The 25,173-nt window shown below is 39.3% G+C and overlaps 2 protein-coding genes across 6 annotated transcripts in view; one reads left to right on the top strand and one right to left on the bottom strand.

Annotated features, from left to right (window-relative positions):
- The window catches only part of NEMP2 (nuclear envelope integral membrane protein 2), a 143,680-nt gene that overhangs the window by 34,994 nt on the left and 83,513 nt on the right, over window positions 1–25,173 (bottom strand). For both annotated transcript variants that reach the window (XR_008423680.1, XR_002083757.2), the window contains exon 12: window positions 6,778–6,956. The gene's annotated coding sequence lies outside the window, so the exon portion shown is untranslated. The remainder of the gene's footprint in view (window positions 1–6,777; window positions 6,957–25,173) is intronic.
- The window catches only part of MFSD6 (major facilitator superfamily domain containing 6), a 78,103-nt gene that overhangs the window by 1,210 nt on the left and 51,720 nt on the right, over window positions 1–25,173 (top strand). Inside the window, exon 1 of one of the 4 annotated variants that reach the window (XM_019462321.2) lies at window positions 19,121–19,141. The exons of the other annotated variants lie outside the window; for them this stretch is intronic. The gene's annotated coding sequence lies outside the window, so the exon portion shown is untranslated. Of the gene's footprint in view, window positions 1–19,120; window positions 19,142–25,173 lie in introns of those variants that run through there. 4 annotated transcript variants of the gene reach the window in all.

Below are 25,173 nucleotides of genomic sequence, written 5' to 3'. Positions count from 1 at the left end.
GGGCACATCACATCTTCCCCAGCCTCAGTTTTTTCACATGTAGAAGGAGATGGTTGGATGGTATGGTGGCCAGGTTTGCCTTTAATTGTTCTAGAAGTTCAGGATTTTGTGGAAATCCAGCCTTTTCAATATAGATGGATATAAGGGATGGGTGGACAGTTAACCAACAACATATGTGTATTTAGTAGATTCCTGGTGTCTGCAGGGCATCCCTACCCTAAGACACTGGGAGCCAGCTAAAGGTGTATGCATCATCGATGGTTTGTTAACTAAAAGGAGAGGACAGGAACCCTAGTCATTGGGAAGATTGACTTTTGACACATTAAGCTGCTGGTCATTAGCAGACATGCAAGATATTTTCAGTTACTTAGTGATAGTCAGATGGCTTGTGTTTATCACAGGTTGGAAGTGAAATTTAGGATTGCTTAGGAGGCTGGGACATTGCTGTTTAGCCCAGTGCATGACACTGGGGGAGTAGGACAGAGGATCCTGTTTCAATAAGGCATTAAAGCTACTAGGCATGTTTACAGTAATTTAGGCTCTTTCTGTTTCTATACAAATAAGGCAAACTAAAACACAAAGGTAAAACAGCAAGGTTTGCATGTGTTCGGTGGTACAAGGTATTGGATCGCCAAGTCCATCTGGATTGTTGACAGTAATAAGGCATTTTTTGAGCACTTAACTATGTTCAAAACACAATCTTACACACTTAATTTCTAGATCTCTGAGAGATGAGTCTTTTCCCCAGCATTGTGAGTGACGAAAAGGAAGCTGAGAAGAGTTAAAGAATGTACACAAACCACATAATTGGTGAGAGGTGGAGTTAGGTTTGACTCCATGTTTCTGGCTCCAAAGCCTGGGAAGTTTCCACAACGTGTGCCTCCTTATTCAGGACCCATTGGGCCTCACCACCTAAGCGGGTGCCCTCTTTTGCTTTCTGCCTTTGAAAATTAGCTACATTTCAATGTACGTATATTACATATGGTAACAGTTTTCTATGTAAGATCAATATTTATATTGCAGGCATATTAATGCAAATATATTTACCCATTTCTCACCATTTTTAGGTTGGAGGCAAGTGTAAGTACATGAAAATGATCAAAGATAAATTTAGTTTTAGGCAGACAGGATTTTTTGTTTTACTTCTTTTGATATTCAGTAAGTCTTGACTTAGCAATTGCATTGTAGGGAAAGGGAGAGATGGAATAAATGTAAATGTGTCTGTTAGCCACTTTGATACATTGTCGGGAAGAATCAAGATACAGTTAAGTGAAAAAGGCATTTGAAAAAGATTTATATGCAGATACTTAACGGTGCATACAGGCACACATACGCCTCGCCGTCCGCAAACCGTTGACATTGACTACTTGAAGGAAGTGGGATGGGGTGATGGAAAGAGGGTGCTTTTCTTTTTTCCTTATGAGGTTATGTTTGGGTTATTTATTTATTTATTTATTTTTTATTTATTTTTTTTATGTTTGGGTTTTTTAAAAGGGCCTGTATAGCCTGATTTTTTTTGCCCTAAATCCCAAAGGACACACTTTGTGTAGTACTTGGCCCTAGCGATGATTTCAGTTAACATTTGCTTTGTAGTTGGGTTTTCATTCTCCGTATTTAGAAGACACTTATTTATCACTTTGTGAAGTGGCACTGTCTTAATTTAGTTGGCCAGGAAGCTTTTGGAAACTCTCAGAGTCATTTGTTACGACAGTGATTTATTGGTGCAGAGCCCAAAGCAGAAAACCAAACCAAAACAAATAACTGAAATGTTAAACAACTAAACCTTGAGCCTATATATTAATATGTATTTGCTATAGATATTGAAACTTGTCTTGCTAGTCAGTGGCTCTAAATAGCTCCCAGCACACCCACACCCCTACCCCTACCTCAGTACCCACAAAAACTACCCAGAGTGTTGTATTAAAAGTAGCCTCCTTCCGGCTTGGTCTAATGTCATGTAAATGCAGCTAAGCAGGGGATGTGCTGATGATTGTGTGGAAGGGAGGTTTGAGGCTCAGAGATGTTAAAGAGAACCCTGTATTCCCTTAGGTTCTGGTGGTGCTGCTGCACTTAGGCAGCGGGGGAGGGGTGGAATGGGAGAGGATGGGCCAGATGGAGTGAAATTGAGGCTCTGAGAAAAACCATATTCCAGAGGTTATGAGAGAGGATTGAATAAAGGAGGGCTAAGACACCTTTTTTGACATTTGTCGCGGTGTGTGTTTGAGAAGACAAATTCAGAGAACATTTTGCAAATAGAAAACCGGAAAGTCCAACTTGAATAACTCTGAGGGTACGCTTTGATCTGAGGCCAAGAGTGGGATTGGGGTAGAGTGGGAGACTGGCCCTCCTGAGTCAGCAGAGGCCAGAGGGAGCTCTGGCCTGGCTTTGTGGAGGATAAAAGGAGAACTAGAAAGAGGAACTGGTGTTGTCTCAACAAGCCTGATTTGTGGGCTAACTGTGCCAAGGGAAAGTGAGTAAGGAGCCTGAGGTGGTAGTTAGCTGCCTGTGTGGCTCTGTAGACAGACATCCACTGCACAGCTCGGTGCCCTCTGTTTTCCACAAGCTGCCTCCCCGTGGGCCCTTCTGCCCATGGGGTGCAGAGTAGGAATGTGGCCAGCAGAGGAACCCCGGAACCCCGGAACAGTGGAGGAGTGGGGCCCTATGAGCCATGTGGCAAATTCTTCTCTTGTAACTGCACTGGGTACTTTAGGGACAAGGTTAAGGTAGAATTGGCCCCAAGGTAAACAAGGCCTGTCTCCAGCATAGTTAAGCTTCTGCAGCTATTATGAGTGCCTTCGTAATTCTGTTTTAAGATAATTTATGTGGAGTTGTGTTTATTGGAGAAATGGAACCCAAACTCACCTTTGTGAGGGAGTTTGAATAAAAAATTTTATTGTTGGGGTGCCTGGGTGGCTCAGTTGGTTAAGCGTCCAACTTTGACTCAGGTCGTGATGTCTGTCACAGCTCGTGAGTTCCAGCCCCGCATCAGGCTCTGTGCTAACAGCTTGGAGCCTGGAGCCTGCTTCAGATTCTGCATCTCCCTCTCTGTCTGCCCCTCCCCTGTCTCTCTCTGAGACACGCTCTGTCTCTCTCTCTCTCAAAAATAAACATTAAAATTTTTTTAAAAATTAAAAAATAAAAGATTTTATTGTTATGCTTCCATAGGGTAAAAATAACACACATTTTAATTTTATTTACCACATAATCAGGTTCCCTATATATATATATATTTTTTTTTTTAACGTTTATTTATTTTTGAGACAGAGAGAGACAGAGCATGGACGGGGGAGGGTCAGAGAGAGGGAGACATAGAATCCGAAACAGGCTCCAGGCTCCGAGCTGTCAGCACAGAGCCCAACGCGGGGCTTGAACTCACGGACCGTGAGATCATGACCTGAGCCGAAGTCGGCCGCTCAACTGACTGAGCCACCCAGGCGCCCCAGGTTCCCTGTATTTTGAAGGTATGATATCTTTTTTAAAATTATTTTTTGTTGAAGTATAGCAGACATACAGTGTTACATTAGTTTCAGGTGTATAGCGTAGTGATTCAACAAGTCTGTACCTTAAGCAGTGGTTACCACAATAAGTATAGTTACCATGTGCTTCCTTACAAAGTTGTGGCAGTATTATTGACTATATTCCCTATGCTGTACTTTTCATTGCCATGACTTATTTATAAGTGGAAATTTGTATCTCTTAATCCCCTTTACCTATTTTGTCCATCCTTTCAACATCCCTCCCCTCTGGCAACCACCAGTTCTCTGTATTTATGAGTATGATTCTATTTTTTGTTTGTTCATTTGTTTTGTTTTTTAAACTCTACATGTAAGTGAAATCATATGGTATTTGTCTTCCTGTCTGACTTATTTCACTTAGGATAAGACCCTCTAGGTCCATCCTTGTTGTTGGGACTGGCAAGATCTCATTCCTTTTTACGGCTGAGTAATATTTCATTGTATATATTGTATATTTCACTTATATATATTCTTTAACCGTTCATTAGTGGACACTTGGGCTACATACCTTGGCTATTGTAAATAATGCTACAGTAAACACAGACATGCATATATCTTTTCCAATTTGTGTTTTCATTTTCTTTGGGTAAACATCCAGCAATAGAATTACTGGATCCTGTGGGAATTCTATTTTCAGTTTTTTGTGGAATCTCCACAGTGTTTTTCATAGTGGCTGCACCAATTTACATTCCATTAATGGCGCACAGGAGTTCCCCTCTTTCCATCACAAAGATATAAAATCTTTTAAGAAATGTCTCAAAGCCAGGGTGCCTGGGTGGCTCAGTCGGTTGAACATCCGACTTCAGCTTAGGTCATGATCTCATGGTTTGTGAGCTTGACCACCACATGGGGCTTTCTGCTGTCAGCACAGAGCCTACTTCGGATCCTCTGTCCCCTTCTCTCTCTGCCCCTCCCCTGCTCATTCTCTCTCTCAAAAATACATAAACATTAAGAAAAAAAAAAAAAAAGAAAGAATGTCTCAAAGCCCTTAAAACAGGCCTTTTCAGTTGTCTCTTCAAGTGAGCAGGAGCAGCCCAAGGAGAAGCCGACTTCAATTTACAACTTGCTGTGACTTTTTACAAACTACAGAATCAAGGGTGCCCTGATTGTCAGTCAGCTACCTTGTACTTAAAATAATGCCTCTTTTATATGTATTTTAAAAGTGATAAATGTGGGGCGCCTGGGTGGCTTGGTCGGTTAAGCGTCCGACTTCGGCTCAGGTCATGATCTCATGGTCTGTGAGTTCGAGCCCCGCGTCGGGCTCTGGGCTGACCGCTCAGAGCCTGGAGCCTGTTTCAGATTCTGTGTCTCCCTCTCTCTCTGCCCCTCCCCTGTTCATGCTCTGTCTCTCTCTGTCTCAAAAATAAATAAATGTTAAAAAAAAAAAAAAGTGATAAATGCTCAGGACACCTGCGTGGCTCAGTCAGTTAAGTGTCCGGCTCTTGATTTTTGGCTCAGGTCATGATCCTGGGGTAGTGGGCTCAAGCCCTGTGTCAGCTCCTCACTGAGCATGCAGCCTGCTTGGAATTCTCTCTCTCTCTCTCTCTCTCTCTCTCTCTCTCTCTGTCTCTCTCTTTCTCCCTCTGCCTCTCTCCCCACTCACACTCCCTCTCTCAAAATAAAATAAAACATATTTAAAAGTGATAAAGGCTTATTGGAGGAAAATCCAGCAAAGTGTAAGAAAAAAAATTAAAGTACTCCTCACTTCACAGAAATAGCCCTAGTAACATTTTGTTATTTTCTTCAAGTTTTTTTTTTAAACATATTTCATATGAAGCACATAGACTTACAAGTATAAACTCTTGCAATACATAGGGGTTTTTATCCTGCTTTTTTTTTTTTTCCACTTAATGTGATGCATATATCATAAGCATTTCTCCATATTCTATTCAGTTCTATTAAGTTCTATTTTTTTATCCTATGGATATAAGTTTGTATTTTTCTCTGACATGGATATGCCACATTTATTTAACTGCTCCTGTTACTGATTGCTTCCTGTGCTTCAGCTTTGATTATTATGAAAAGTACAGAAATGAACATCCTTCCACTTAAATCCTTGCATTCTCATGAGAGAATTACATGAGGGTGCCTGTCAATCTTCATCCTTACCAGCACTGAATATTTTCATTTTCAAAAGTATTGCTAGGGCATGTATGTATTTTTACTTTAATGGGCTAGGTAATAAGTCATTTTCTGAAAGAAATTTATAGCTCATGCTAACTCTCAAGAGTTCTAACAGCATAAGAAACAATTTTAGATTATATATACTGGAATGTGTTAGGATATAAATTGTTGCTTTAGATAATGGCATTTAGGGGATATAAATAAAAATCATAGATAATAGCTATATGTCTGTAGAAAAATGTATTTTAAATCTTGCAGTCTATATTTTGATCCAAAGTGTAAACTCATAAAATATGTGTCTGAGCACCTAGAAATTCCTAAAATGCCTTATCTTATGGGTAGATCATACTTTCTGTAACCCTCTTAACTTCCTCGGTGTCTTAATGGTGTCAGAATGGTCAAGTAATGACACCAGTCTTTTACTGAATAAGCTTTCATCAAATACCCATTGTAATTATAACATTATTTTACGTGTGTGTGTGCATGTTAGTGCTCTAACCTAATGTTATATTACTAATACTTGGAGTTGTGTTTTTATTTCTCCTTATAATTCTTATTTTTACACAGTCTGCTTTTTCAGTGTTCCTAGTATTTTTAGATCTTGAACCTATAGTCCTATACCAATATATTTACCTGAGTGAGTCCTTTTCTGAAAAGATTTGAAAAAAATTGTATCTGTCTCTGTGTATAAAACAGGCATTCACATAACTAGATTGAAAAATAAACCAAGAAGCATTTTAATAGTATTGTAATTCATCTTTTTTTAAACTATTGTATCTTCCATATAAGTTGCTCCTCAAGTATAGCAAGCAAAAATTTATTGAGGAAAATCTTTCTCTAAAACCTGAAGCAAATAACTTCTTTCAGTATCAACCTTTTAGAAATCTTTTGTTTCAGGCTTTGAAAAGATAAGTCTAAGATTTTTCATGTTGGCTTCTTGGCAAAGAAACAAAGATTGCATTTACAGCCACTAAACTAGTAAATAATTCTGTAAGATTAAGTGTTGACTTGTGGTGGTGGCCAGGTTCACCGTGGCCGGCTCTGGTGCTGACCGGGTTACATGAAAGTAGTTACGCTTGGAGGGTCCCTTGTCTGAGAAAATGCATAGAAAGCTAAGAAGAATCACATGAACACTTACCAGAGAAATAAGTGCATGATGGTAGCATCAGTGTACATCCAAAAATGAGTAGAAGGCATAGGCATGGCCCATTCGTTTTAATGCTTTCAAAGACTTCTGGCAAAGACTCCATGGCTCCCACAGGTTGGAACTGTCACTCTGGAGGAAGCGAGTGGCTGGGATTCCATCCGTGCCCACTGCTGTGGGTAGAGGGGAGTGGTGAGTAGGGAGGCTCTGGACGGGCCTGTCTTGGGAAACATGTTGCTGGCATTCCAGAATTGAAAAATAGAAAGAATTTCCTCTAACTTAAACGTGATGCACTCTGGGGGTGCCTGGCTGGCTCAGTCGGTGGAGCGTGCGACTCTTGATCTCAGGACTGTGAGCTTGGGCCTCACGGTGGGTGTAGAGATTACTTAAAAAATAAAATCTTTAAAAGTAAATAAAAGTTCTGAACTCTGTAACGCCCAGGTTCTTTCAGCACTCGTGCTTCAGTAATCTGGGTACTGCCACTGTGTGGAATATTAGTTCAGTGGGGAGACGGTTTCTAAGTGTCAGCAATTGAAGTGCAACGAATATTGGAAACCCAGCCTATTCATTAGTATGGTTATCCTACACAAGCAATTTCCTTGCCCTTTCTGGCTATTGATCTTTGTTTAGGGAGAGATGACTGTACTTCGGTTCTATTTTTACAAACCTTCTGTGACCCTGCCCCCCCTTAAATCTCTTCATTTTCCTTCCTTTTTAAAAAAATTTTTAAAATGTTTATGCACTTTTGAGAGAGAAACAGATAGACAGAGTGTGAATGGAGGAGAGGCAGAAAGAGAAGACACAGAATCTAAAAGCCTCCAGGCTCTGAACTGTCAGCACAGAGCCCAACGCAGGGCTCAAACTCCTGAACTGAGAGATCATGACCTGAGCTGAAGTCCGATGCTTAACTGACTGAGCCACCCAGGCACCCGTCTTTTTTTCCTTCTTGAGTATCAGCAGCAGCATATTCAGTTACTTTCACTCCCTATTTTGAAACATCCACTGGATTTTGTTGTTGTTGGAGAAACTCACAAGATCGAAATATCTTTTAAAAAACATTCTGTTCATGTTGTGATTTGAACTGTTACTTGTTCTTCACACTAGGCTTGTTTTAAGGCAGGAAGTTTATTTGAAATGTAGAAGGAAATGAGGTTCTGGGGCCTGCTTCAAATTTATACTAGAAGCTACTGGCACAGTATTTAATCAGAAGCCTAAAACAAGAATCTGCTTCCATGATGGTTGATGAAGTCTAAGGACCTAAATTACCAATTTTTAAATGACATTTAGTTGGGTCTTAAGCAAAGTGAAAGTGAAAATCCCCTTGGCATTTTTTATTACTAAAGCCACATTTAGGTTTAAAGACTATTTCCTCCTCCACATCCACACCCAGAAGAGGTGAGAATAACTTGTTCCTTTCACCCTCTTAGTAGTATGAAGGGAAGTATGTTAGCAGTATGAAGGGAAGTAGGATTTCGGCTCCTATCTTTCATGTTTATTATGTTACAAATGTAATTAGAATGTTCCTACAGGTGATTACATTTTATTTTATTTTTTAAAAAATTTTTTAAATGTTTATTTATTTTTGAGAGAGGGAGAGAGACAGAGTGTGAGCAAGGGAGGAGCAGAGAGAGAGGGAGACACAGAATCCGAAACAGGCTCCAGGCTCTGAGCTTTCAGCACAGAGCCCGATGGGGGCTCGAACCCACAAACCATGAGATCATGACCTGAGCCGAAGTCAGATGCTCAACCGACTGAGCCACCCAGGTGCCCCCAGGTGACTATATTTTAAATGAAAAGGTATTTCTGGTCTGGAGATACCTAATTATCATTCCAGTCCCTAATCCAACAGTGTGTTTTTGTTTGTTTGTTTGTTTGTTACATTTATTCATTTTTGAGAGACAGCACAAGTAGTGGAGGGGCAGAGAGAGAGGGAGACCCAGAATCCGAAGCAGGCTCCAGGCTCAGGGCTGTCAGCACAGAGCCCAACGCGGGGCTCAAACTCACAAACCGCGAGATCATGACCTGAGCCGAAGTTAGACACTTAAGCTTAACCGACTGAACCACCCAGACACCCCTCCAACAGTGTGTTCTCTAGTGAGTCAGTGTGCATCCTCTCCCACCTGATCGCCTGCAAAAACTAGGCTGAGGACATGGAAGTGGATATAAACTTAAATCCATAAGCACTGATGGATAAAATTCTAGCCTAGTTCATGGGTGGTGCCAAAAAGTTCTAGAATACTCACTTGGGAAGGATGTTTCTAGAGTAATTGTAAAATATGGCCTAGCATTTCAATGAAATATCACAGCTTGAGGAACATGATCACAATCATCACCAGCAACATATGTGGTTTTGAGTTAGAAAAAATACTTTTTCAATACATTATTTCATTTATGCCCTAAAATCCCTCTGAGTTAGTTGACTTGGGTTTGTGTTTTGATCCCCATTTTATAACGAGTAAAGGGAGGCTCAAAGAGGCACCGATTTGTCAAAGCCAGGAGAGCAATTGGGACTTGTCTCTGTACTTCCTAAAATTAATCTGTCACATTAAACTTTAGTAAAATATTATATATACAATATATTATCATCAGGTAATAATCAAAAATAATCTTTGTTGGAGCCTACAAGAGTAAAGGGCAATATGCTGAGCACTAGATTCCTCATTCAAGGAGATTATAATCTAGTTGGAAAGACAGGAAGTATTTATAAAAAGAGCAATAAAATTATCCACAAGTCTTACCACAGCTCAGGTGTGAGACCAGTCTCCAGAAGCAGAGAAAGGAGTCAGGAAAATATCATTAAGTTTATTCTATTTCCAGATGTTATAAAATATTGCATTAGGTACAATTCATAGAGTACTATCCAAAGTAAATTCTATCACAGAATATTAGTACTTATAAATAATGTACTGGTTAAGAACAGTACATTAAAAGGTCAAATGTTAGGAAAACCTTAGTAGGGTGGCAGTAGCAAAATCCTGCCATTCTGTTTTCTGCACTGAAGCTATAATAATCTTTGTACAATACAAATGTGACCATTGTATTCTATTCTGTTTCATTCTCTTCAGTGGCTCCCTGTTCTCGAAATAAATAATACCAACAAGTTCTATATATTATATCAGGCACTAGGCTAAGATTGAACTGCATTATGCTTTTTCATCCCCCCTGGCTACCCTAATGGAAAAATATTATTACGTTCCTCCTTTTGTAGATGGGGAGACTTTGAGAAGTAGCTTCTCCAAGGTCATTGATCTAGTCAGTGGCAGAGCTAGGATTCTAATCTCTGACAGTCCCTAATCCCCTGCTCAGTGACCTGTTAGTAGTTGTGTAGAAGGCCCTTCTTGATTAGGCCCTCCCCTGCTCCTCTTGTGGATTACTCTCTCATCCTTGAAGACTTCCTTAAGGCCCCACCCAGAGACTTCTGTGTCAACTCTGCTTGCTCCTGTTTTAACATATAGCATCGTGTATTTGGCTGTGCTTACCCCTCTCTCTCTTACCACTGGACTTGATAGCAGGGACTGGGTCTTCACCATTTGAATTACTGATCACCAAACACGCATCCCATCCAATTGTTGGTGCTAAGTTTGTGTTTGTTGGATTAAAAAAAAAGAACATCTTAATTTTCATTGTAAGTGTCTAATATGGTATTTTGTGTTCTCTCCTGTCATCCCTCAGCATGATTTGTAGGGCCATCTGTGATCTGTTGCTATCTGCTAGCCTCAGATGCCCTTCAGCCCCAGTGTTACCATTTTAAGGATCTTCTGTTATCTCTTCTCTTCCCCTATCCTGGAATAGTTTTCCCTTTCATCTTTGCCCAAGGCAAATCCTACATATCTTTCAGGGTTCAAGTTAAGTCCCTCATTCTCTTGACAACCTCTGTCTGAAGTTTGGGCTCTCTGCTGTGAGCCCCAGAAGCATCCCATTGTCTGTTAACATTTTCTGTTAATTATGGGGTGCTATGTGGCTTCTCGTCTGTTATTCTTGTGACTTATTTAAATCTTCCTTGTGTTTTGGGCTCAACTTGTCAACTATAAAGCAAGTCTTTGAGGCCCAAGGCCACGTTTTTGACATCCCTGTCTAGTTGAGACATAGCATGCTAAGAGCACAGGCTGTCTGGATTTGAATGCCAGCTCTCCTTCTTACTCCCTGTTAACCTTGGGCTAATCATATAGTTTCCCTGTGGCCCATTTTCCTCATTGTCAAGTTGGGAGAGTAATCATACTCACCCCAGAGAACTATTGGGATTAAATGAGTTAATACATTTTAAACCCATAGCAGATATTACTTAAGTGTTGTTGTGTTGTAGTTAGTAATAATTGTGATGATAACATAGCCCGCTGAGCCCTTATTAAAGTAAAAATATGTTGTCAAGATGGCCAGCCACAAGGTATGCATTAGCCACTGTATGGATCAGTTTGCTTGTCACCCAGCAGACAGGTTTTGCTATGAGCCTGGGAAAGGTCCACCAGGAATAACAGGGATGGCAGGTTCTGGATTCTGGAAGGAGTTTCAGTCCAAGTGGAATACTGTTGGCAGCAACTGTGGGGACCACTGAGTATCTGGAGGGTTCAAGCTGGATTTTGGGGAATCAAGCTGGGCTGGAAGGACTAGAACCAGTTTTGATCTTACAGTTTGGCTGAGCCATTAAGGAGCCATGTCAAAATGCTCCAAAAGAGAGAGGAAGATTTTAAAACATTCACCTCTGTACATCTTAATGCCCTTGTAGCTTATATAACTGTTATAAAACCAACCTTATGTTTCTTTTTCATGACATTGGCAAAAGGTCTAGCAGATGCTAAAACAATCCTTATTGCAAAAGATCTGCTGGAATTGACGTTGAATGCTGTCCTCTGAGGAGAGCGCTTTCTGGAAAATTCTGGGGGTTGAACTGAATGTTCAAGAATGTAGTGCCTGAATACCAGGACTCTAAGACTTGTTTAGAGTGGTTTCTCTATGTCTGTGCTCATAATAGATTGCAGCAGTAGTTAGAGACCTGCCCTGGGACTCACATTGATCAATGCTAGAGAGAATGATCAATAACAGTTGACAGTGTAGAGGTAGCTCTGAGGGTCCAGAAAGTGGATTTTCCCATTTTGCAGCTTCAGTACTGGTCTCTGGGCAATACTGAGTTATGATGGCAATGGTGCCAGGGAAATGTCCTTTCTGTGTCATCCAGGGATTATTTCCTCTCCATCGCTTGTGGTTATGTTGCTACGTTATAATGCCTGCAAGTCTGACCTTTGGCAATTTGTTTTAAATTTTTTTTTGTTAATGTTCATTTTTGCGAGAGAGAAACAGAAACAGAGCATGAGTGGGAGGGGGCAGAGAGACGGAGACCCAGAATCCAAAGCAGGCTCCAAGTTCTGAGCTGTTAGCACAGAGCCCGACACGGGGCTCAAACGTACAAACAGCAAGATCATGGCCTGAGCTGAAGTCCGATGCTTAACCGACTGAGCCACCCAGGTGCCCCTGACCTTTGATAATTATTATTCCAAAGAACATATTCAGTTTAAGGGTTTTTTTCCCCCCCTCAAAGTTGAATCCATTTCCATACTCATATATTTGTGGATAACTCAATATAAGTTTAAGCAGTTTCAATTTACATACATAATGAAGAAAGCTATCAATTTTAACAAGGATTATTTCATCACCTGTCATCAATAATTCAGAAATACCTGCTATTTGAATGACTCAGGGTAGGTACTGGTAGAATGTCTTTCCAGGTTTTAAAAGGCTGTGTTGTTACCAGCATTAGAGAGTGCTAAATGAGAAAACTTTTCTGCTTTCCTAATAAATAAAAGCCCTTTTTATCCAAGCTGGCTTAACAGCAATCCTACAATAGAGATTTCCCAGAGAAGTTAATAAATTTTAATTCTGTGTACTATTTGAAATGTCTTCTCTCCTTTTTAAAAGTTTCTTTTAGGGACACCTGGGTGGCTCAGTTGGTTAAGCATCTGAGTTCGGCTCAGGTCATGATCTCACGGTCTTGAGTTCAAGCCCTGCATCGGGCTCTGTGCTGACAGCTCAGAGCCTGGAGCCTGCTTTGGATTCTGTGTCCTTCTCTCTGCCCCGCCACCACTCACGCTTTGTTTTTCTGTCTCTAAAAAATAAATAAACATTAAAAAGTTTCTTTTAAACAAATCATTTTTTTTTAAACAAATGAGCTTTTTTTTTTTTTTAATGTTCATTTAGTTTTTGAGAGAGCCAGCACACAAGCAGGGGAAGGGCAGAGAGAAGGGAACAGAGGATCCAAAGCATTGTCTGTGCTGACAGCAGAGGGCCCGGCCCATGTGGGGCTCAAACCCACGAACTGAGAGATCATGACCTGAGCTGAAGTTGGATGCTCAGTCAACTGAACCACCTGAGTGCCCCTCTTTTAAACAAATCTTTAAGACTCAGAGGTTTAAACAAAATGTTAGTTTAATGGGTTCATGTTGTTAAACTACTTAATAAACAAGATCCCTCCTTGGTTTGTAAAGAGATTAAGTACTTCATCCAACATATAAATATTTTTACTGCTCTTTATACTTGCTCTATCAATCCTTATAGCAAATTAAATGTAATCTAATTCAGCCAAAGCATGGACTACTTTGGGACATATTTTAACTTTACTAAAATACAGAGGTTGTTTTCGTTTATATGCTTCTTTTTGTCCCTGATCCTATGATCGCACAGATGAATATATTTAAACTGTATTTTGTCACTGTGTTTTAAATGTGATTATTTTGGGCGTGCCTGGCTGGGTCAGTCAGTAGAACATGTGACTTTTGATCTCAGGGTTGTGAGTTTGAGCCCCACATTGGGTACGGAACCTACTTAAAATAATACGTAAATAAAAATAAAAAGTTTAAAAAAAATAACTGTGATTATTTTGGTTCCTTTTCCTCAAAATCTAAGTATAACCTGAAAATATTGTCTAAACATTAATGTCCTGAATTGAAAGTGAAAGTTTTTGTTTGTGTATATTTTTAGATTTCAAATTCTTATAAAAGTTACTGTATGTGACATTCATATAAAGGTACAGGGTGTTATAATACAGGAACATTCCCTTACCTACTTTGCATTTGTTTATACTTTGAGGACTACTTAACATCTGGACTCCTGTAACAGGAGACACCTTGCATAACCTTATGATAATAAAAAATCATTTGAATAAGATAGAGAGGAAAGAATGCTTTGGAAGAAAGTCCCTCATCAAGGTTTAAATCAACACACTAACGTAAGATATTTTGCAGTGTGGAATTAGCATTTGGGCATCAGTTCTCATCATCACGTGGACAATTCAGAGACTTGTACCCTTTTAAAAGGACTTTGTGTCCTTCTATGACCTCCTTGTTAAAGACTCAGTGGTTGATTTATGGAAGATAATTAATTAAAGGCCACCTGATTAGAATTCATAGTCAGAATGCATTTTGTACAATTCTGAAAACTATCTTTAGTTTGTCATAGAAGGGTACAAGTAGCTGCTTTAAATTACTTTCTTTTGTAAAGGTAAAGCTCATATGACTGTGTATTTCTTTTTTCTTTATGTTTATTTATTTATTTATTTTGAGAGAGAGAGAGAGAGCGTGCACCTGAGTAAGTGTGAGTGGGGGAGGGGCAGAGAGAGAGGGAGAGAGAGAGCGCTCAACGCAGGGCTCAGTTTCATGAACTGTGAGATCATGACCTGAGCTGAAACCAAGAGCCGGACACTTAACCGACTGAGCCACCCACCCAGGCACACCTTAATTTTTATTTTCTAAAGCAGAATACAAAGTGTTTTTTTTTTAAGATGAACATTTTTTTAAAAAAATGAACAAGTTTATAAAGTAAAACACCAGATTCTATACCTTTCCTCATTTCCTGTCCCAGAGGCAACTACTTTCTTGCCTTTTAGGCCACTATTTTGATATTTATCTGTGTATTTTTAAATAAAATGCTCATATTCTTAGCTCTTGATTTTTCTTTTAATTGTTTTTTTTTTAACGTTTATTTATCTTTGGGACAGAGAGAAACAGAGCATGAACGGGGGAGGGGCAGAGAGAGAGGGAGACACAGAATCGGAAGCAGGCTCCAGGCTCTGAGCCATCAGCCCAGAGCCTGACGCGGGGCTCGAACTCACGGACCGCGAGATCGTGACCTGAGCTGAAGTCGGACACCCAACCGACTGAGCCACCCAGGCGCCCCTCTTGATTTTTAAATGTAGGCATTATCTACTGTCTTCTCACCTTGGAAGGTATGGGACTAACTCTTGTTTCCTGCCTCAGCTCTCTATACCTGTTCAATCTTCTCAGTTCCTATCTTCCCACTGTTGTTGGACTTTACATTAGTAGGACTGTGTAGTCATAGCTGAGACATGTAGTAAACTATGGTTATTTTTTTTCCCTGTGCCACTTTTTGTTTTCTTGTGATGTTTTGCTTACCTAACTTTCTCTCTGCTAACCACTAATTCATCCCCAGTCTCTTCACCATTGAGTTCCTCTTGACACATTCAGATGTCTTGTTATTCTGTCAGTGTCCTTTTGCTGTCAGAGCTCTCGGGGAGCCTTCAGACCTGCCACTGCTAGACCTGCTGCCCTCTCCATCTGGTGCACAGCTGTCATGCCGGGATCTGTGGTCACCAGTGTGCTTGTGTCCCTTTGCCTGTCTCCCACATCAGGTCTTTTTTTTTTTTTTAATTTTTTAAAAATGTTTATTTATTTTTGAGACCGAGAGAGACAGAGCATGAGCGGGGGAGGGGTAGAGAGAGAGGGAGACACAGAATCTGAAACAGGCTCCAGGCCTGTCAGCACAGAGCCCAATGCAGGGTGCCAACCTCACATCAGGTCTTTAATGTCCTATATCCCCTGTCTTTTTCTTCATTTAGTCCACCCCCCTTTTGGGCGGGGCACACACAATCTGAGAAACATGAGAGGTACATTTTTTTGAGAAACTGCATATGTAAAATGTCTTTCTTTATTTCACCTAGAAACTTGAATAATAATTTAGCTGGCTATAGCTTCCAGTGTTACTGTTGAGAAATCTGAAGCCATCTCTGGTTCTTGATCCTTAGTATGTGACACATTTTATTCTCTGAAACTTTGTGGGGTCATCTGTTTGTCCTAGTGTTCTGAAATTTTAATGATGTGCCTTGGCTCAGGTCTGTTTTATTCTCTGTGCCTGGTGCTCAGTGGGTTGCCTCAGTCAGACAATTCATAGCTTTCAGTTCTGAGAAATTTTCTCAAATTAAAAAAATTTCCTTCTCTTAATTTTCTCTATTTTCTCTTCTTGGAGTTCTAATGTTTGTAGATACTTGACTTTCTGGATGATCCTATATTTGTCATGTCATTTCTGTCCTACTTTCATCTGTTTTCTTTTTTTCTTCTTCAGATTTTAGGTCAAGTTCATTTTTTGTTGAAAAAAATCATACAAATCAGTGACCTTTTACACATTGAACCCATCCATATAATAAAGAGCCAGATCAAAAACTATAAAATTATCAGCACCCTAGAGCACCTTCTAGTCACTACCTCCCCCAAGGGTAACTACTATTTTAAAAAGAAAACTTTTATTAAAACTAAGGTTTTTGTTTTGAGATAACTGTAGATTCACATACAGTTGTAAAAAAATAATACAGAGATGGCCTGTGTATCCTGTGCTCACTTTTCCCCAATGGTAACATCTTGCACAACTTTAGTACAGTAGCACAGCCAGGATATATCTATATGGTCGAGATACAGAACACTGTGTCACCACCAGGATTTCTCATGCTTCCCTTCTGTAGCCACTCTGCCACTTTCCTCTTGCCTCTATTCCCTACTTAACTCCTGGAAGTCTCTTATGTGTTCTCCATTTCAGTAATTTCATCATTCCAAGGATGATACAGGAATGGAATCATACAGTATGTAATCTTTTAAGATTGACTTTTTTCACTCTTTACAGTTCTCTGAGATCTGTTCAGGTTATTATATGAACCAATAGTTTGTTCCCCTTTTATTGCCGCATAATATTCCATGGTATGGATGTACCATAGTTTGTTGAACTGGTCCATTGAAGGGCATCTGGTTATTTCCAGTTTGGGGGTATTACAAATAAAGCTGCTATAAATATTTGGGGTTTTTTTTAATGTTTATTTATTTTTTAGAGAGACAAAGACAGAGTGTGAGCAGGGGAGGGGTAGAGAGGGAGACACAGAAGCTGAAACAGGCTCCAGGCTTTGAGCTGTCAGCACAGAGCCTGATGTAGGGCTCGAACTCACAGACCGTGAGATCATGACCCAAGCCAAAGTTGGACGCCCAACCGACTGAGCCACCCAAGCACCCCGTGCTATCAATATTTGTGTATTAGTATTTTGTGTGAAATTTTTTCATTTCTCTGAGATAAGTGCCCAAAAGTGCAGTTGCTGGGTCATGTGGTAGTCACATGTTTAAATTGTTAAGAAATTGCCAAACTTATTTCCAGAGTGGCTGTACATCCCCACCAGCAATGTAGGAGTAATCTAGTTTCTTTTTTATCCTTGTCAGAATTTGATGTTGTCACTATTTGTATTTTAGCCACTGTTAACACGTGTCATGATACCTTTTCATTAAATTTACACTTCCCTGATGGTTAATGACCATGAACATCTTTTCCTCTATCTATATGCATCTGTATATCCTGTATCTCCACTTTGATGAAATGTCTCTTCATGTCTTGTGTGCATTTTCTAATTGGATTATTTGGGGTTTGTTTTTTGTTTTTTGTTTTTTACTGTTGAGTTTTGACAATTCTTTATATATTCTAGATACTAGCCGTTTGTTGAGTGTGTCTTGCAAATATTTTCTCCTAGTCTATAATTTGTCTTTTCCTCCTTTTAGTAGAGACTTCTACAGAACAAATTTTTAAAATTTTGATGAAATCTAATTTATCAATTTTCCCTTTTATAAATCATGCTTTTGGTGTTAGGTCTAAGAACTCTTTGGCTAGCTTTAGAGCCTGAAGATTTTCTCCCAGGTTTTTTCCCTAAAAGTCATGTAGTTTTACATCTTACATTTAAATCCATGATCCATTTTGAGTTAATAATATTCATAAAAGGCATGAAACTTAGGTTGATGTTCATTTTTTGCCTATTGATGTCTAATTGCTCCAGCACCATCTATTGAAAAAGTTATATTTCTCTCATTAAATTGTTTTTGCATCTTTGTGAAATATCGGTTGGGCATATTTGGGTGGATTTATTCCTGGGCTCTCTGTTCTGTTCCATTGATCAGTGTGTCTGTTCTTCTGCCAATGCCACATAGACTTGATTACTGTGTAGCCATAATAAATCTTCTTTTTCAAAATTGCTTTAGCTATTCTTGTTCCCTTTTCTTTTTTTTTTATTTAAAAAAAATTTTTTTTAACGTTTATTTATTTTTGAGACAGAGAGAGACAGAGCATGAATGGGGGGAGGGTCAGAGAGAGAGAGGGAGACACAGAATCAGAAGCAGGCTTCAGGTTCTGAGCTGTCAGCACAGAGCCCGACGCGGGGCTCGAACTCACGGACTGCGACATCACGACCTGAGCCGAAGTCGGACGCTTAACAGACTGAGCCACCCAGGCGCCCCTCTTGTTCCCTTTTCATGTAAATTTTAGAATAATCATGTCTATTTCAAAAACAAAAACAAAAACAAAAAAACCTTGCTCAGATTTTGGTAGGGTTTGTGTTAAACCTGTTATAAATTTTAAGAGAATTGAAATCTTTGCTGTGTTGAATGTTCCAATTCATGAACGTGGTCTGTCTCTCCAATTAATTAATTAATTAACCTATTTATTTATGATAGGGGGCGCAAGTGAATGAGGAGCAGAGAGAGAGAAGCGGAGCTCACATGAAGCGGGGCTCATGCTCACCCAAAGTGGGGCTCGAGCTTTCCCCATTGTGGGACTCGAACTCACGGACTGTGAGATCATGACCTGAGCTGAAGTCAGATGCTTAATGACTGGGCCACCCAGGCCCCCACTATTTATTTAGATTTTTATTTCTTTCATCAGCATTTTGTAGTTTTTAACATATAGTCCTATGCATCAATTTATATTTAAATATTTCTTCTTTCTAGGAGATTTTGTAGATTTCTTGATATTTTCTACATGGTCTCATGTCAGCTGCAAATAGAGACAGTTTCTTTCTTTCTTTTTGATCTGTATACCTTTTGTTTTCTTTTTTGTCCTTATTGAAATGCCATTTGATTTTTGACAGAACAAAAAAGAAAGAAATATGCAACACTATGTTGCATAAGAGTGGTAAGACCAGATGATCTTGCCTTGCTCCTTTAGAGAAAAAAGTCTTTCACCATTAAGTGTAATGTTACCTGTACGTTTTTGTAGATGATCTTTATCCAATTGAGGAAGTTTCCCTATCTTCCTGTTTTTCTGAGACTTTTCATGAGTGAGTATTTAATTTCGTCAAAATCTTTTTCTGCATTGACTAACAGCATTATGATACTCTTTTTCTTCAGCTTAATGTGGATTTACATTGATTGATTTTCAAATATTGCACTAGCGTTGTATCCTTGGAATAGATCTCACTTGGTCAAAGTGTACAATTCTTTTTATATATTGCTAAATTTTCTTTTCTAATATTTTGCTAAGGATTTTTGTGTCTATGTTTATAAGGAATATTGGTCTGTAGTTTTCTGGTGTTTGCACTGTCTTAATATAAGATTCTGGGTTGATAATTCTTTTTTTTAAATATTTTTAATGTTTTGTTTATTTTTGAGAGGGAGAGAGACAAAGTGCCAGTGCGGGAGGGGCAGAGAAAGAGGGAGACAGAATCTGAAGCAGCTTCCAGGCTCTGAGTTGTCAGCACAGAGCCTGACATGGGGCTCAAACTCACAAACTGTGTGATCATGACCTGAGCTGAAGTCGGATGTTTAACCGACTGAGCTACCGAGGCACCCTGATAATTCTTTTCTTTCACAAAATATATCATGCCACTTCCTTCTGGTGTATATAGTTTCTAATGAGAAATCTGCTATCATTTGTTTTTCCAATATTGGTAAGTTGTGAGTCCTGTGTCATTGCTTTCAAGATTTTTTCTTTGTCTTTGATTTCCAGTTTGACTATGATGTGTTTTGGTGTGGGTTTCTCTTGTTTGGAGAGCATTCAGTATCTTGAATCTGTAGGTCTTTTGCCAGCTTGAAAATTTTCATCTTTTATTTCTTTGAGTAGTTCATCTGTGCCCTTTTCTTCTCTTTCCAGGACTTTGATGACGTGAATGTTCAATCTTCATGATCCCACAGGTCCTTGAGGCTCTGTTAATTTTTTTTTCCAGTCTATTCTCTCTGTTGTTCAGATTATGTAATTTCTATGTTCTGTCTTTCAGTTCGCTCATTTTCCCTCTCTCCTCCATTCTGCTGTAGAGTCCATCCATTGAGTTTTTTATAGTTTGGTTATTGTCTTTTCCAGTTCTAAAATTTCCATTTTGTCTCTCTTTATATATTACATTTTTTGCTGGGACTTTCTATTTCTGTGCTTCAGCTTTCTTCTTTTCATTTTTTTAAGTGTGTTTGTAATCACTTGCTGAAGCATTTTTTGAAGTCTCGTGGGTTCTTGGTATGCATTATTTTTTATTGAAATTTGGACACTTTGGGTATTATGTTATGAAACTGTGGGTTGTATTTAAGCCTTCTGTTCCAGCTGGTTTTTTCTGACATGCTCTAGCAAGGGAATTGGAGATGTTGCCTCAGCACTGCCAGATGGAAGTAGAAGTCCAGGTTCCCCACTCAGCCCCTCATGACACCTGAGGGTGAAGGAGCTCCTTGTTACTGTGATGTAGAGATGGGTGTTCTGACACCCCATTAGGTGTCCACCGATACCTTCCTGGCTGGAAGGAATAGGAATGCCTCGTTACTGCTCCTCGTGTGGCTTCCACTGACACTGTAGTGCTGGGTGGTGGCAAAAGTCATGAGTCTCTATTAGACCTCTTCTGACACCACCTCAGGTGGGAAAGGTAGGGGTATCTTGTTACTAACAGGTGGGAGTGGAAGTCCAGGATCCCCCTGTGTTCTCCACTGATGCTGTTGTGGGGATATGATCTCATCACCACCTAGCAGTGATGAAAGTCCCAGCGCCCTACTTGGTGTTCTCTGATGCCACCTCAGCTTAGGGGTTGAGGTGCCCTCTTGTAGCCTGGTGAGGGTGGAAGTCTGGGCTCCTGTGCAGCCTTTGTTGGTGGAGGTGGGAGTAAGGCCACATTACCCTGATCTTCTTCTGTGGTATTTGGCTGGAGTAGAGCAGTTATTACCTAAAGCTTTCTATTTTTTCTAGGCTGCATTTTCCCTCATCCTTAAGCCAGAGAGGACTTTGGTTTTTGTTGTTTGTTTGTTTGGTTGGTTGGTTTTGGTTTGCATTCATTGGTATTTCCAAGTTCTGTAGCCCCACTCATCCCCATATTCTTTGGGTACCGAGGTCCCTAGCAGGTCTGCCTTCTGTCTGTCTTTCAGAGTCTTCTGTATTTGGTTTATATATAATGTCCCAGTTGTACTCAGCAGGAGCAGTATGGAAAAGTGTGTCTACTTCATCTCTTTGGAAGCAAAAATGTATCCTGACTTTAATACCATCAGTTAGTTTGCCTGCTTTTGTAACTCTGTATAAATGGAATCATACAGTGTGTGCTCTTTTGCTTCTTTCTTTTCTCAGTCCATATTACGTTTGTGACATTCATCCTGGTCATTGCATGAAGTTGTAGTTTGTTCATTTTTACTGCTATCCAGTATTTCGTTATGTGAATATAACATACTTAGTGTATTCTGCTGTAGACAGGTTGTTCCCAGTTTTGAGCCATTAAAATTGTTCTGCCGTGAACATTTTTTGTAGATGTCATTTGGTGAATAGATTACTACTCAATACGTATCTAGGACTTGTCGTCAGGTATACATTCAGGTTTGATAGCTATTCCCAAACTGTTACCAAAGTAGCGTATCCATTTACATTCCTACCAGCAATCTGTGAGCATTCCGGTTGCTTTGCCTCCTCATCAACACTTGGTATTATCTTTCCTATTTATTTTAGCCATTTTGGGAATATGTTGTATTGTTGCATTTATGAATAAGTCTTTTTCTATCCTAAAATCTTCAAGATATTTTTCTGTTTTATTCTAAAATAATGTTACTTTATCTTTTACTTTTATTTGTTTTATTTAAAAAATTTTTAAAGTAAACTCTACTCGAACATGAGGCTCAAACTCACAACTCTGAGACCAAGAGTCACATGCTCTACTAACTGAGCCAGGCAGGCGCCCCTGTCTTTTATTTTCAGATATACAGTCCCTATGGAATTGATTTTTGTATATGAAGTGAAGTGGAAGATCTGTTTGTTGTTGTTCTTTTTCTTTTCTCTAAGAAGTTGCCTCAAATTTTTCTTTTATATCATCCCTTACTTTGACATTTATGCTCTTTTTTCCACAAAAACATTTCCATAACTTTTTCATTCAGGCATTCCTTTCATTCCCCTCCTCTTCCTTCTTTAAAAATATGTATTATTTTTCATAGTTGCATTTCTTTTCCTATTGCTGAAGATAACATATTTAGAAGTATTTTCCTCCCCACATAGCTCCTATTTTCCCCATGTGTTTTTTTGTTTTTGTTTTTTGCTGTTTGTTTCGGTTCTTTTTTTTTTTTTTAAGTTTATTTTAAGAAAGAGCATGAGTGGGAGACGGGCAGAAAAAGGGGGACAGAGAATCCCAAGCAGGCTCTCCATTGACACCAGAGAACCGAATGTGGGGCTTGAATTCACAAACTGTGAGGTCATAACCTGAGCCAAAGTCGGATGCCCAACCAACTAAGCCACCAGGCGTCCCCATGGTTCTATCTTTCATGTAAGATACTTTCCTCAAATGTCTTATAATTCTGGGTGACTGATCATATCTAGTGACAGGGCTTGATGATGCTGGGCTTCCATGTAGAGGGATTTGGTGGGATGTTTAGTTAGGGAGGCTTCAGTATCAGCATCTCCAGAGAAGAACCTTCCAGTTTCCTGCCTGGAGGATGAAAGCCTTGCCAGCTTCTGGGAACCTTCTGAGAGAAATGGGATGGAGATTTGGGACAGGTCTAAGGCTTGGAATCAGCATGTATATGTTCACTTCCTGCCCTGTTTTCAGTATGGTACCCCTACTCTCAACTCCAGCTATTTCTGTATGACAACAGAACTTGTTTTATCCTCTCCAGAGGAAAAAACCTCTACTTGTTTGGTGAGCCACGTGGAGTGGAGAAGGGGATTGGGTGTCCTGAGTTGGTGTTCAGATTTTCAGTCAACTCCGTTGACAGCAGCCTCCCCTCCCTGCCTCTATACACACACACACACACACACACACTCACACACACACACACTTCCTTGCACTTCAACCTGATATGGCCAACCTATGAGCTTTTGAAGGATTCTGAGTAATAAATTATTCCACTGTCAGCCAAGGTTTCTGTTTTCTTAGGTCTACTAAGTTATTTACCAATTGTCTAACTGTATTCTGGCTTCCAGAATCTTATTTTATTTTTCCATTTACAGGCGCTTTAATTCTCCTAGCTTGGACTATTGGATTTTGACTTTAAAAATATATGTGTGTGTGTGTGTGTGTGTGTGTGTGTGTGTGTGTGTGTGGTCATTTTAGTGGGGTTTAGGGTTGGAGGCCAGATGTACACAACCTGCCATCTTCACCCCGAAGTGCCATGAAATTTTATACACTTGAAAAAGAACAAATATTTCTTTTAAAGTTTGAGCTCAGAAATGAAAATAATTTAGAAAATAAGTCCAAAGGAGAATTATTGTTATTTTCAGGTGATGAGATGGAATTGGAACCGACTGGGATGGGTGAAAGCACTAATGATGAAAAAAAATAAATATAGAACATTGAGGAAAGTCTTTCAGCTGGACAGCAAAAGATTGGATTTTGCTTTTCCTTCAAGTTTTGCAGGGAAAAAAGGTCCCTTTCACTCCAGGAAAAACATGAGTTGGGAACTAGTGGGGGCGACACCACATTGTGAATGCACTAAATTCCACTGAATCATTTACATAAAATGGTTAATTTTATGTTATGTGAATTTTACCTCAAATAAAAAATTTTCTTAAATCTAAACATAAGAAACACACAAACATTTTCAAAACTTAACAGCTATTTTGACACCTGGCTTTTGGGGGTAAAAGATAAGTTGACTTACTACACGGGTCTCATTAAGTTGTGTTTCTATTGTCTGCCTAGGAGTTATTTTTAAAATGTTTACAGGCATGATTCTGGAAGATTTTCAGAAAGTTAGTCTTCGTTTTGGGAAAAGGGAAAGCAAGATCTATTCCAAGGGGTAGCAAAATGAAGTTATTTCTCTCTGGCTTAGAAGGTGAAAGGAAGTAATACGTATTTAATGTATATGCCTCCTACATCAGAATATATTCATTGCAGCATGACAGATCTTGATGCAAGCAGGACCTTTTGGCTCTTTAATTCTCTGTATAATGGAAGAAAGGGAAATTCTGGTGGAATGTGGCACAGTTCCTATAAATTTATACTATTGATATATTACTTATCTTTTGTATGAAACACCCTGTCTTATAAAAAGGCAACATTTTATTGCCCAGAATGTAACATTTGGCAGTTTATTGTGGTTATTAGAGCACACACTTAAAGCCATAATATTAGGGTTCAAATCCTCACTCTACCACTTACACAAGTTGTTTAAGCTCACCATGCCTCATTTTTCTCATCTGCAACATGGAGAAGATAGTAGGGACTTTGTGATCAGTATGAATTAATACATTTAAAGATCTTTATGTGTTGCCTGGCATAGAGTAAGTGCTCACTCAATATATGGTATCTGCCATTTTTTTCCTGACATTTTTTAAAACTATAATCCATAAAAGCACAGCTGGAGAAACATATGCAGTATAAACAGTGTGAGGACTGTCTCCTTACCAGGGTATCTGTCATGGCTGTAGTGACCAACTCCAATTGCAAATGTGCATTTTGCTCCCTCATTCTCATTACATTTGTGGTTGTGGTTAAAAGCTTATTTCTACTTTTCTATAGAAACTTAATGGTTGTAGCTACCTTTATTTCCTAAAAATTCTGTACCTCATAGTGCATTGGATTTGTTTGAAAAGTAAAACCAATAAACTATAAGGACTATTTATTTTCAATTCTCTATATTTGGTTTAGACATAATCCCTGTCATTTGTACATTTTCACTAGACATCGATGAAAAAGATTTGAGATTGAACCGGAGCCATAAACTTGCCATTAGAACATGTAATTTGTCAGTCAGTGGCCACAAAGAGTATTTGATGTTTTGAAAGCTATTTTTCTTTTTTAGTATTGTATGACTGCAAGTGACAAATGGGAGAATTCTCTCTCATAATTATTATTTTTAGTAGTTTGAAACTCCTCAGTTTCTTGCAAGATGAAGCTCTGTGCTTAAATGTTATTTTCATACTAAGCCA

The sequence above is a fragment of the Panthera pardus genome, unplaced genomic scaffold (assembly GCF_024362965.1).
Source record: "Panthera pardus isolate Hobbes unplaced genomic scaffold, ASM2436296v1 HiC_scaffold_10, whole genome shotgun sequence".
Lineage (NCBI taxonomy): Eukaryota > Metazoa > Chordata > Mammalia > Carnivora > Felidae > Panthera > Panthera pardus.
The sequence above is the reverse complement of the archived record's forward strand: the minus strand, read 5'-3'. Positions and strand labels throughout refer to the sequence as shown.